The sequence below is a fragment of the Sus scrofa genome, chromosome 8 (assembly GCF_054392235.1).
Source record: "Sus scrofa isolate SSC_HxYL_T2T_F1_AM1 chromosome 8, Sscrofa_HxYL_maternal_Yorkshire_Landrace_v2.0, whole genome shotgun sequence".
NCBI classification, from domain to species: Eukaryota; Metazoa; Chordata; class Mammalia; order Artiodactyla; family Suidae; genus Sus; species Sus scrofa.
This window is the reverse complement of record NC_139390.1, coordinates 102,866,747-102,880,286: the sequence shown is the minus strand read 5'-3', so window position 1 is coordinate 102,880,286 and position 13,540 is coordinate 102,866,747. Positions and strand designations below refer to the sequence as shown.

Below are 13,540 nucleotides of genomic sequence, written 5' to 3'. Positions count from 1 at the left end.
ACTTGTAAAGAGTATGGTCTGAGACACCTAAATAAATATCAAAGTCTGTAGACTTTATGTTGCACTGAAACACAAAAATACTCAAAATGTTATAGCTTTGTTATAAAAAAATTAAATACTTACAGTTATTTAACTCCATCATTAAAAAAAGAAAGAAAATATCTCTTCCCATCTCTTCCAATAGTAATTAAAATTCCAGGAATAAACTGATATGTTAGGATATTCTCAGCTAAGATTTAAATTAGATCTGGGGAGTTCCCGTTGTGGCCCAACTAGGAGCCATGAGATTGTGGGTTCAATCCCTGGCCTTGCTCAGTGGGTTAAGGATCCGGTGTTGCTATGAGCTGTGGTGTAGGTTGCAGATGCGGCTCAGATCCTGTGTTGTTTTGGCTGTGGTGTAGGCCAGCAGGTGCCTACAGCTCCCATTAGACCCTTAGCCCAGGAACCTCCATATGCTTGCTGCAGGTGTGGCCATAGTAAAGGCAAAAGACAAAATAAATAAATAAATAAATTAGATTTGGGAAAGTTGTATCATTTTCAAATGTTTTATGGACCATAAAAATATGTTTACTTTGATTTTTAATTTTAATTTAAATTCTAGAAGGCACTTTTTATTCTCTAGAAAACCTAGTATATAGATGACACATCTAAATATCTGCTAATATGCTTGTCCTCATGAATTCAAAGTATAAAATTATTTATTTTCTAAAAGAGAAGAGGATAGATAACACATATTTATCTGGCAAATCCAGCCACAAAGATGTTTATGTTTGTTCAAAAACTGATTTACCAACAGACAGAAGTATTTTTAAAACAGTCTAAGAGACCTGAGACAAATAGTTGAAATGAAATTTTGTTATAAATTGCTTTGAGTCTGATGGGATTTTCAAATTCTGACTATAATTGGCTCTATGTAAATTTGCTGTTAAAAGGTTTAACTATATATAGGCCTATAATCATTTATTTATCTACCCATTACACATCATTTTGCCTAGTGAGAACTGGCAAAAAGTGGATGCTATTTATTAGATTGCCCATGGGAAGGAGTAGGTCCAGCGAAAACATTTTTGCTAAATGTTTGCTATTTATTTGCTAGAATGATAGCAATATTAAACTTGGGGGATGTGTGTATATATATTTTAGAATCAAATTTGGTAATTAGGCTGTTTTACACAATGACTATTCAATATATTTTGAGTCCTCTACATCCCAGCCACCTTGCCAAATGTTAGAGGGGATATTAAGATGAATTAGATAGTTCCCACTCCACATTGCATTTGGTGAAGCCAATACCCAAAGAAATAGTTATGATATAGCATGCTGTCTTATAGGGTGCACAAAACGTTATAATATAACAACATATTGTAACAGTAGAAAATTTCAAGTACAAGCTCCATGTTGAATGAAGGCTTTGAAGCTATGTACATTAAGTCATGCAGAAAGGTATGTTTTTTTAATTGTAAAATGAAATTTTCCAACTTTCTAAAAATCTCTTATTTCCCATATATTTCTTCTTTGAAACAAATGTACTGTTTATTACTTTATAGCTTTCTGAGCATCTTACTTCTTTGGTTTTTTGTTTGTTTTTTGATGAGCATGATAGAAAACAGTTTGAGAAAAATAATGTTATATATGTATGACTGGGTCACTGTGCTGTACAGAAGAAATTGACACAACATTGTTCATACATCGACTATCTCTAATTTAAAAATTCTAAAATATTAAATAAAACATAAAAATAATCCTGGGAGTTCCCTGGTGGCCTAGCATTTAAGGACTTTGTGTTGTCATTGCTGTGGCTTGGGTTACTGCCGTGGCTCAGGTTTGATCGCTGGCCTGGAAACTTCCACATACCACAGGTGTGCCAAAAATAAAAATAATCCTAACTAATTCAGAGACTTTCCAGATAAGCAGAATTCGAAATTGACAGTATTGAAATTGATTCATGGTATCCTTGATGAAATTAAGAGATTACAAGTTGGAAGTGTTTTCTTTGACACAAGCTAAAAACTCATTAGCAATAATAAGATTGCAGTTTCTGAAAAAATAAAGAAGTAATTAGAAGAAAAGAGGGACCTCAAAGAAGAGATGAAACTCTTTGAAGATGAAGTCAGAAAATGTGGAATTACATTACCATTATGTTGCCTCCAGTTAATATGGAGAGATTTTTCAGCAGCTGGAAAAATTTGCACAAAAATATGTTCACAACTCATTTGTAGTGTTAGCAATGCACTTGCAAAATTGTGCCATCAAAAAAAAAAATCAAATACATTTTTTAGTTTCTGAGCATCTTACTTTTGTCCTAAAATCTTTCTTTAAGATTTTTCAGAGAACTTCCTGGAAGAAAAGATAATTTTGAGTTGGGGCTTAAGGAAATGAAGATTTTTCTGAGCAGAAAGGAGTAGACTTGCACTCCATGCCTAGCCTAAGGACTTGCATGTGCAAAGGCAAGAACCTGTGATCTGAGTTTGGGGCTTGGGAAACACTGGGCTCCTTACTGGGGCGTGAGTGGGGAAATGGCAGCTGATGCAGCTAGGAAGGTTGCAAAACCAGGCTATTAAGTGTCCTGTCCATCCTCAGATAGTGGGGGAAGAGTGGAGGACTTTTTATTTTGTCTTATTCTTAATTATTTGCAAATAATTTCAAATTTACATGAAGTTCTGAGTGTAAATAGTATAAGGAACAACTGTGTATATATATCCTTTACCCAGATTCACTTATTGTTAATGTTTTGCCTTTTTTGTCCCATTCACTTTTTCATTTAATCTCTCTCTTTCTTATTATACATACATATGAAAACATACACACAAAAACCGGTGTTTTTCATTGCCACAGAACAGTTATCAGCTTTAGTAAATTAAATCCCAACATAACACTTTTTAATCTAACCCAGAATTCAAATGTTAATTTTGTCTACTAAAGCAATAACATTTTTCAATAGCATTCTGTACTTTCCAGTACAGGGTTCTAAGATAAAATATTGCATTTAGTTGTCATATCCTTTTACCCTTTTAATCTAGAACACTTCTACAACCTTTCTTTGACTTTTATGACATTGATATTTTTGAATAACATGGCCCCCTCCCTTTTTAAAATAGAACAATCTTCATTTTGGTGCAGAGAATTTTATATGGGCTGTGTGTGACATAATCAGATCTGAATTTTAGAAAATGTCATTCTAGAGGCAGTATTAAGGATGGACCAGAAAGCAAGGGACTACTGATAAGGCAATGAGAAAAACTATTGTTGCCCAATATTTCCTTCTGGTCAGGGTATAGTGTAGACCCTGGCCAAATGCCTGAAAGTTTGGGCAGGCATAGGAATGGAGAGAAAGGAATTAGAATGTCTGGGTCCTTCATAAGGCTACTTCAAAAAGAAAAGAACAGTCTGAATTGCTAAGTCAAGGGAGTTGGTGGAGAAGCAAGACCCAGATCTAAAACAGTGGCCCTGAGTTTCAAATTTTAGCATAAATCAAATCACATAATGTCAAGACACTTCTGAAAAATAGCATTAAATGCATAGTTGAGCTTATAATAATGAAAAGTATATCCCCAAGGACTAAAAATTAAGATGTGAGAAAAAACAAAAAACTAGGCATAAACTGAATTCTAGCAAACTTGAGAGTAGCTCTTTGGTCTTGATATGATCTATGAAAACCCCGTGCATGCAGGAGGTTACTCCTTGAGTGCCAGTGAAGCAGGGAATGGAAAAGGGACCCATGCATAAAGCCAGGTTCATTGAGGCTATACCTTCCTTAAAGAAACCAAAAAACAAAAACAACTATGACACTGTGAGGTGATAAGGAAGCTTGCCTTCCTTGGCCTGGGCTTTGGGTGAAGTTAAAAAAAAAAAAAGTCTTATGTAGGTTTGGATTTGAATTTACTCCACCTGAATAGTTTAGGAATCTTTCAGCCTAGAAACCCACATAAAAGAAGACAGAGATAACACAGATTTGCCAAATAGAAGCAAATAAAAAACTGCTTAGGAGAGGCACATCTTCAGTGTAATCCATGCAGATTCCTACAGATAAACTCTTGATGAAGATGAACTCAATCAAAAATTATAAAACACATGTGGAGGAGGAGAGACTCCACTGTAAGAATCCACAGAGACAACAAAACAGTAAAGTTCCCAAGATGCTTGAGATAATAGAACTACTGACCTAAGACTATAAAATAAGCATTTAAAAATTCTTAAAGACATAAAAGAAACTAAACCATAAGAAAAGAATGAGATACTTGGGGGTAAAAACAGGAAATTTTGAAAAATGAACAAGATAGAACTTCTAGAAATACAAAGTACAGGTATTTAATTTAGAAATTCAGCTAAATAGAAAATTAGTTACAATAAAAGGAAAATTAATAAATTGGAAGACAGAAAAGATATTGAAAAGAGTAAGAGGCATGGAGGAATGAAAAGAATTATTTGGAATATCAAAAAGAGAGAGCAGAGATAATCAGTAAGATACAATATTCAAAGAAATAATGGATGAGAATTTTCCAGAATAGAGGAAAGCTATGAATCATCAGATTCTGAAGGCACAAATGGACCCAAATGAAAACAAATATACACCTGGACATGTTGTAGGGAAACTACAAGGAAAATCAAAGGAAAGGAAAGATATTAAAAGCAGCCAGAGAAAAAAGACATTATCTTTTAAAGTTGATGACACTGATAGCAAAAATAGAAGCCAAAAGACAAAAAAAATAAATATTTTCAAAATGCTAAGAGAAAATAACTGTCAACTACAAAGTCATACTCTGATAATCATTAAAGAACATGAGGGACATGAGAAACATTTCTGGACATATAAACACCAACAAAATATATATGTATGTGTGCACATATACACTAATCAACTTTTTTTTTTTTTTGGTCTTTTTTTTTTAGGGCCACACCTGAGGCATGTGGAAGTTCCCAGGCTAGGGGTCGAATTGGAGCTACAGCTGCTGGCCTACACCACAGCCACAGCCACAGCCACACAGGATCTGAGCCATGTCTGCAGTCTACACCACATCTCATGGCAACACCAGATCCTTAACCCACTGAGTGAGGCCAGGGATCAAATCCACGTCCTCATGGATACTAGTTGGGTTCATTATTTCTGAACCACTATGGGAACTCCAGTATACAATCAACTGTTAATAAAAGAATTTCTAAAGGATGTATTATAGGAAGAGAAGATTTTTACCCAGAAGATTTAAGTTCAAGAAAGAATGATGAGCAAATGAAATTGTTAAATATGTAACTAAATAAATACATAATTGAAAAAAATCACGAAATTACTGTATCTAATTTCAGGTTAATAAAAAGAAAAATCTAAAATTTGGACAAAAATTACATGTAAATGAAGGAAGGATGATTGAAGCTAAAGGGATCTAAGGTTCTTGTAGTATTTAAAAATAGGTAAAGCAATTGATTGATTTTATCTTGAGTATAAATGTAAGGATAAATACTAAGAGAATAGTTACAGGTAAATACTGTGTAAGACATTAGTAACAGTCTTTTGTTACTTTTTTTTTTTTTTTTTCTTTGTACTCAGCATCCCACTACATTTTTTTGGCCACATCCATAGCATGCAGAAACTCCAGGGCCAGGGATCAAACTCTGCACGGCAGTGACAATGGTCAGATCCTTAACCTGCTAGGCCACCAGGGGACTCCACCTATTGCATTTTTATGTAAAGACCACCATATATTCTAGCAATAGTTTATTTCATGTTGATTTTCCTCTCACTCGTGTTCCATTTATTTATTTATGTTTAAAAATAAGCAAACATGAACTAACATTTCATGTTTGAGACACTGACAATAATCTACCTGTTTACTAGCCTTCCAGCCCATCTCCTTGACTCACCACACCTAATATAAGCACTATTCTTTGCATGTTTATATAATTTTATCAGTCTAAGTATACTATATATCTGCTAAATGAAATTTTTAGTTACTTTTTTACTTTAAACTGGCTATAAGTAATCTTTGGAGCTTGCTTTTTCATACAGTATTATGTTGTTAAGATTCATCCACATTCTGTATATAGCTATAATCCATTCATTTTTACTGCTTTATAATATTCCATTTATGACAATGCCACACTTTGTTTTCCTGTCAATGGTCATTTAGCTTATTTCCTGATAGTGTAGTCTATTTTGAATAGTGCTTCTATGAACATTCTTGTACCTGTCCCTTGGTATATATTGTGAGGACTTCTGTTGAGTATATATCTACTTATATTAATTTAAAACTCTTCACTAATTATTAGAGAAATGCAAATCAACACTACAATGAGGTGCCTCTTCACACCTGACAGAATGGCCATCATTAATATGTCTACAAATAACAAATGCTGGAGAGGATGTGGAGAAAAGGGAACCCTCCTACACTGTTGGTGGGAATGTAAATTGGTATAACCACTATGGAAAACATTATGGAGGTACCTCAAAAAACTAAATATAGAAATACCATATAATCCAGCTGTCCCAGTTTTGGGCATATATTTGGACAAAACTTTCATTGAAAAATGTACATGCACTCCTGTTTATCGCAGCACTCACAATAGCCAAGACATGGGAACAACCTAAATGTCCATCGACATATGAATGGATTAAGAAGATGTCAGAGTTCTCGTCATGGCTCAGCAGTTAATGAATCTGACTGGCATCCATGAGGATGCAGATTCACTGCCTGGCCTTGCTCAGTGGGTTAAGGATTGGCATTGCTGGGAGCTGTGGTGTAGGTCACAGATGCAGCTTGGATCCTGCATTGTTCTGGCTGTGGCTTAGGCCAGCAGCTACAGTTCCGATTTGACTCCTAGGCTGGAAATGTCCATATGCCATGGGTGTGGCCCTAAAAAATAAAAAAATAAAATGTGGCATATATACACAATGGAATACTACATAAAAGAACAAGATAATGCCATTTGCAGGAACATGGATGAAACTAGAGACTCTAATACTAAGTGAAGTAAGTGAAAAAGAGACAAATACCTTATGATATCACTTATATGTGCAATCTAATATATGGTGCAAAAGAACCTATCTACAGAAAAGAAACAAAACTCATGGACATGGAGAACAGACTTGTGGTTGCCAAGAGGGAGGGAGTGTGATGAACTGGGAGTTTGGGGTTAATAGATGCAAACTATTGCATTTGGAGTGGATAAGAAATGAGAGCCCGCTATATAGCACAGGGAACTATATCTAAGCACTTGTAATGGAATATGATAGAGGATAACATGAGAAAAAGAATGTGTGTGTATATATATATATATATATATGTATATATATATATATATATATATATATATAACTGGGTCACTTTATAGAAAAAACTGACAGAACGTTGTAAATCAAGTATAATTTAAGATTTAAAAAAAAATAAAACTCTGAAGCATCATGCATTAAAATGGCATTAGGTGAATTTTTTGATTATGGAAATTCAAGTCTAAAATAACATTTTTTCTGAAGGTGAATAGATTCAAATACATCCTAGGAACCTTATATAGTGCACACTCTAGATAAGGGATATTTACCAAGTGTTTTCTCAGAGAGCAAAATTATAAGCCAGAGTTGGTCACTGATTTTTTTTTTTCCACTGACCCAATTTAATGTCAGTGCTATTTTTGGGATACAAAAGAAAAACTGAGGGCCAGAGGCAAGGAAGAGAGGTAGCAGGTTAACTGAAACTTAGCAATGCTTGGCAGCTAGTCCAGAAAAATCCACCTTCATCTCCTGCGAGGGTCCTCTTACACTCCCAAGCAGCCCTCCTTGTGTGAGGGTGAACAATATGAACAAAAAGAACCAAGGAAAAGGACTCTGTCAGATTTGTTCACTCAGAATCAGTTGATTGTCTGCCAAGAAACATTTCTTATCCTCAAGAGGTTCTGAGCTTAACTTTCGCACCTCTTTGTGGACACAGAAGAAAGGATACTTCTCTGGTTGGGGATCCTGCATGTGTGTATGTGTGAGCACACAGGCTTGGACGGACATGCAAAGGAAAAGTGAATACTGGATCAACATCGAAGCTATACTGCCGTTCCCTTTTTTATCCTCTTCTAGTTTTTAAAGTGTTACAAATGCATTTTTACTCACAGAGAAATTGTTACTATAAGCTAAATAACGATAACCTTGTTGCTGAAACTTCCCATTAATTTTAACTTGCAGTGATCATACCTTGAAAATCCATGCATGTTTTAAAGTCAAACTTCCTAATTTCCTGCCTTGATTAAGCATCTTTACCTTTGTGCCCAATGACAGTTTACTCCATTTCACATACACTTCATAGGATATCACAATGGAAGAGAAAGAATGGTTATCTAGTTATGTGAAGATGCAGAAACAGAAGACCATCCAAAGGGGCCAGTGAATCAGCAATGTGACATGAGCCATATTGCCTTACAGTGAGGTCTTCTTTGACAGGACCTTAGGGAAGAATCTTGTGGTTTCTAATTTCTAGTCATTTACTGTACTCTTTTTCTTTTCTTTTTGAAAAGTAGATTTTTTTAAAGTTAAATATATACAAATGGCATGCGTTTAGGTGGAACACAGTGCCAGTGAATTACCAATTATTCCAAGCCCACACACAAAACATACACAAAGAAAGTATTGTTTCTGAAGTGCAATGTGCAGTCTACAAGGAGATATTTAAATCAAGATGGAAACAGGAGAGATTTTTTTCCTTCTTTGGACTGTACTGTAGGATATAACAAGGAACTATGGCTCTTTTCCTTAGTATGTAGAATCAGGATGCATTTCCCAGTTTGTTTACCACACAATCAAAAGGGCTGATGTAAATTATATCCAGTTAAGGATATACTGTGCTTACAAGTACATTCCTGTAGAGTGACTATTATTTGGAAATACTTTAAGTAACACCTATTCAGCATATATCTAAACACATTGTTAATATTTATGATTTTAGACTCAGCTCTATAAAATAATATTATTATCATTGCATATTTTCCCACCTCCTATTTCCTGTAACAAAATATGAAAATTGACTGAAAATATGTAGAGTAGAAAAGGTGAATTCCTCTTGTAGAAAGAGCATTAACTGGAGCATTCTGATTCTCATTGAGAATTAGTACAGCAATTTTTTACAGATAAAAGAGCCTCTTATCTTATGAAGAGCTGCATTAAATACAGCCTGAAATTCTGTTTCATGTGTCCTCTTTCAGAACCAAGGAGAGAGCAGAAAAGATGTGTGTTGTGAGAAGTCTGTACTCCCATTTTCTTTTTCTTCTTGTAAAATAGCTTTTCTGAAAGGTAAATAGTACACAAGTGCCATGAGTTTAGGTGGAACACAGTGCCAAAGTAATACTAATTCCAACAACAGCAGTAGCTATAACTTTAAAAACAAAAAACAAATTCCAATGTTATGAGTAACTTTACTGATCATAATAAAAGAAGATAAAATTTAATGTCAATAGCAGTATGAGTGTAGGAGGTAATTCTATTTCATTTTTTTTTCAGACAAAATAGAACATGGTGATACAAGCAAATAAAAAAAAAACAGGTAATAAAGAGTATGGACATATCTTTGATCCACATTGTGGCCAAAAGCTTTGGATTTAGAGCTATAAAGGGCAGTTTTCATTTTCTAGAATTATGTTAAGATCTAAAGTTCTTCTTATTGCTCACATTACCCTTATTGTGTAATAATGATCAACCAAATAAATGGATATATAGGAGGGAAGTGAGAATAATCTATTAAGCAGATGTCCTCTATGACAGCAAAAACAATTGTACATGCAGATTCACCAATACCTATGTCCTGTTTTCTTTGCACCTCTTTGTGAACTTTGTCTCTTTTTCCTATTTAGCACCATTTCTTGCCCAGGCTTTGTCCAGTGATTGATTTAAGTCCAACTTTGTGTGCATACAAGCCTGCTATATAATAGTGCTACCTACAAGCTCAGGGTTGGGAGGAAAAATCTTTTCTCATTTATTTATGCATCTATAAAAGAAGCCAGGATATTTTTATGCCCTGTTATTATAGACCACATTCTCCACAACACATATAGGAAAAGGATTGGGTCAAATGGAATACTTACAAGATACAAAAGAATTTAAAGTAGCAGCAGGAAAGCCTAATTCTATCAGAGAAAATCCAAATAACAATCCTATTACTCTTTTGTAAAAGTCCTGGATAAATAAACATGTTGACTCTGGTAAAATAACCAAATCCAATGTGGAACTGAGAGTCATCAGAGCAAAGCCAATGCCCTTTGGTGCTCAGAATGGGTTCACATTTGCAAATAGTGTTGCCTGGTGTAGTAGAAAGAGTCCCATAAACCTAGGTTTGAATTTCAGATCTGCCATTGATTGGCCAAGTGACCTTCTGATCCTCAATACTCCCCACAATGGACAAAATGATACTTAGCTTCTAGAGCTGTTGGTAAGAGTAGATATATGGTTTAAAGTGTCTAGAACAGTGCACAGATGAGCTCAAAAGTAAGTTACTTTTATTGTTACTACTGTTAATCATCTTGGCACACTGCTTTTCTATCAAATGCCTCTAATATTATAATGAATATGAAGACCCCCACTGAACTTGAAATAATAAAATGCCTTAAATTCAGAGAACATTTTTGACCTAAAGTACTCAGATTCCTTCCTTTCCATTCCTCCTCTGATTAGTACTATAAAGTGAAAGGAATGCTATCATGAGGACGTCTGAGTACAGGTGCAGGGGTAGAATGGAATAGCACTGCCTGGCCACCTCTGGTTGCACCACTTTTACTATCAATCCAGGTTAAGTGAAGGAACAAAATGGCACCAGGAGGAAGAGGGTGGGCAGAAGGAAACAAGGAGTGAACTCTTCACATCTTAGGCCACCAAGGATGTCTCAAAGGATCCAATCCACTTACACAAAATGCAAATCAGTTTGAGTCATCTGAAAAAAAAAAATAAAAAATTTGGAAAATGAGCAGTTTAGGCCACAGCTAAGAACTGAGGCAAAGATGTGGATTCCTCTCAGATATCATTTTTAAAAATTTTGTCCAGAATTAGCCCAGTTATTGCATCCATTCTCAGCTCTTCTCAAGCTGTCAAAAGAAAGCCAAACTTAGTTTTTAGTTCCTTCAGGTTTCTTGCTGGCTGCAAAATGATATGAGGCCCTTCATCTCCTTCCTGGTGTTGCAATCCCTTCTCTTTGCGATTGCTTAATCCACCAACTGCCTCATGCCAACACTTTGCCTACTATTTTCTTCTCTGTCTCTCCTTCTCTGTGGCCACTTCGCCAGCTTGCCAGCAGTCACGTGACCAAATCCTGATTGCTGTGAAGCACCCACAACTGAGTTTTCCATGACGCACCTGCTGCTGTCACATTGTCTCTCAAGTAAATAAATGGTCAAATCTTTCCCAAAAGTGCTTTTGACAAAGAACAGCTTAAATTGCCAAAGATGTTGACAAATGGGCTGCTATCTCGGAGAGCGAGTAAAGTAACCCATTTTAGCGACAAGAACAGATAAGGCCCACCTCTTCCACCTCTTTGTCTCCTTGCCTTTTTACGCTGATATTCCTGTGGAGACAAAGAAAAAGAAGAAAAGGAAACAGGCAGATCTTTAGCGCTGGCTCTCCGAGGGTTGATTAGGATGCTGATCTGTGTGGCAGGTTTCTAGGTTCTCACCCAACTTCTTGGCTGCTATTCAAAGGTTTTAACAGTGCGCTTTGTAAATAGTGGTGTACAAAGCCAGTCTAAAAATAGTACATTTCCAGGGTCTGAATTGGGTGAGTGGCAGCGGCTGTATTGTACAAGACAGATTACAAGCAAGTTATTTGATAGCACTTGATATGCGGAGTTATTCACATGCTTCCTCTGGTTTGGTTAAATAATGCAAACCCATTTACCAACACGCACTATTTTGTTTATTTGTGCTCTGGAGAGCTTGCATGTGTTTATGACCAACAAATGTACATGTTCTATTTTCTGACAATCAAACAAAGCTCTCCGGATGAGGTAAACAGCTGAGTTAAACAGTGGAGCCGACACTCCTGAGAATCGCTGATGTGACACTTTGGTGGTTGTTAATGACAGGTTTCCTGCTGCGCTTGCTGCCCTAAAGGATTTTTGCTGAAGGTGGGAATCAACAAGAGACTCTGATGACTAGGGGGGAATGCTAGGTCTGGATGAAATCTCTCTTGAAACCATGTGCATCAAGGCTTGTGCTTCACTAATAATTTTTCACTGAGAGAGCTACTTTGCTTGTTCTTTCTCACCCTCAGGCCCGTGGTTGGGCTGTGTGGGACCACAGAGAGTAGAACAGTCCTTGCTGTTGCCACTGTGGAACAGAGGTCAACCGTACCTTTCATAGGAGACTCAGGCTCAGGGAGAATCCCAAAGGAACTTTAAATAAGGACATAATTTTCTGAAGTAAAGATACTGGGAATGTGTTTTGCAGTCATTTGAAAGCAAAAGACACTGCTCCCATTTTTGTTCCTATATAATTTGAGGAGAGAAGTGTTCTTATGTCAAAATACAATATAATTATTCCCAACATAAATAATTGCCTTGCAGGCAATTTGAAGACTTTCTTATTTCATACAATGTGGAAACTCTTAGGTGAAGCCCTCGGTTGTTCTGGCAGGTTGATTTCCTCTTAGAAGATGGAAACTGAGAACGGGGACAGTTCTTGAAGGGGCTGGACCAGAGAAATACACTAAAGAGAATTTTTTTAAAAACCCAGCCTGTCACTTTAGCAAACATTTCTCCTACCCAAATTTCATGCCTTTAATTTGATATAATCTCAGGTAAATTAGGTCTGACTGTCTAGGAGTGTACATTTTCACACTCTTCTCTCCCCTACTTATGTATGAAGTTGAGAACGGTACAAAAACTCTTTTGACCCTCCAGTTTACTCATCCACAAAACAGTGAGAATAAAACCTACCTCGTTGTGAGGATTAAATTAGGTAAGGTAGGTAAAGCACTTGGTCCATGGGAATAAGTGAGCGCCTGGGCACGGCATCCTGGACATGGCCTCTCACCTACCCAATAACGCCCTGGTCTCCCTCAAAATAGGTATCATCTCACAGGCTAAACACTGTGCAAATGTCCAATTCCTTTTGAGCATTACCAGTATCACCATTATTATCATCCTGGTAGTTAAAGAATGAATAGTTCAGACAACATTAAATCAGAATTTCCTGGCATTTTCCTCTTTATCACCAACTACATGATAGTGGGGATTATTTTTTCTTTGGAGCTGAAGATAACATAAACCATGATTTGGGCCATCCTGGAATTTCCTCAATCTGGCTTTTAGTTCTTATGCAAAGGAATTATGTTTTTTTAAGGTAGACATTTGCTTACATCCCTAAAGAGACAGAAAAACACAGGTTTCATCTCTTATTTGAACTGAATTTTTCAAACAAACAAAAGAATATAACCGAATAGACTTGGGGGGGCATACCCTCAGGCATGAGCAAAGTGAACTCTCAAAGAGCCTGATACAGTTATGAAGAAATGAAGAGCCAAGTAACACCCTACATGTCATAGTAACGGCAAAAATATTACAAACCCACCATGGTTATAAAGTTAAGA

At 36.1% G+C, this 13,540-nt stretch overlaps 1 protein-coding gene across 4 annotated transcripts in view; it reads left to right on the top strand.

Annotated features, from left to right (window-relative positions):
* The window catches only part of LOC146400960 (uncharacterized), a 285,838-nt gene that overhangs the window by 193,076 nt on the left and 79,222 nt on the right, over positions 1 to 13,540 (top strand). Inside the window, exon 4 of one of the 4 annotated variants that reach the window (XR_014813050.1) lies at positions 9,470 to 9,512. The exons of 2 other annotated variants lie outside the window; for them this stretch is intronic. The gene's annotated coding sequence lies outside the window, so the exon portion shown is untranslated. Of the gene's footprint in view, positions 1 to 9,469; positions 9,524 to 13,540 lie in introns of those variants that run through there. One more of the 4 variants, XR_014813051.1, reaches the window with a different exon arrangement.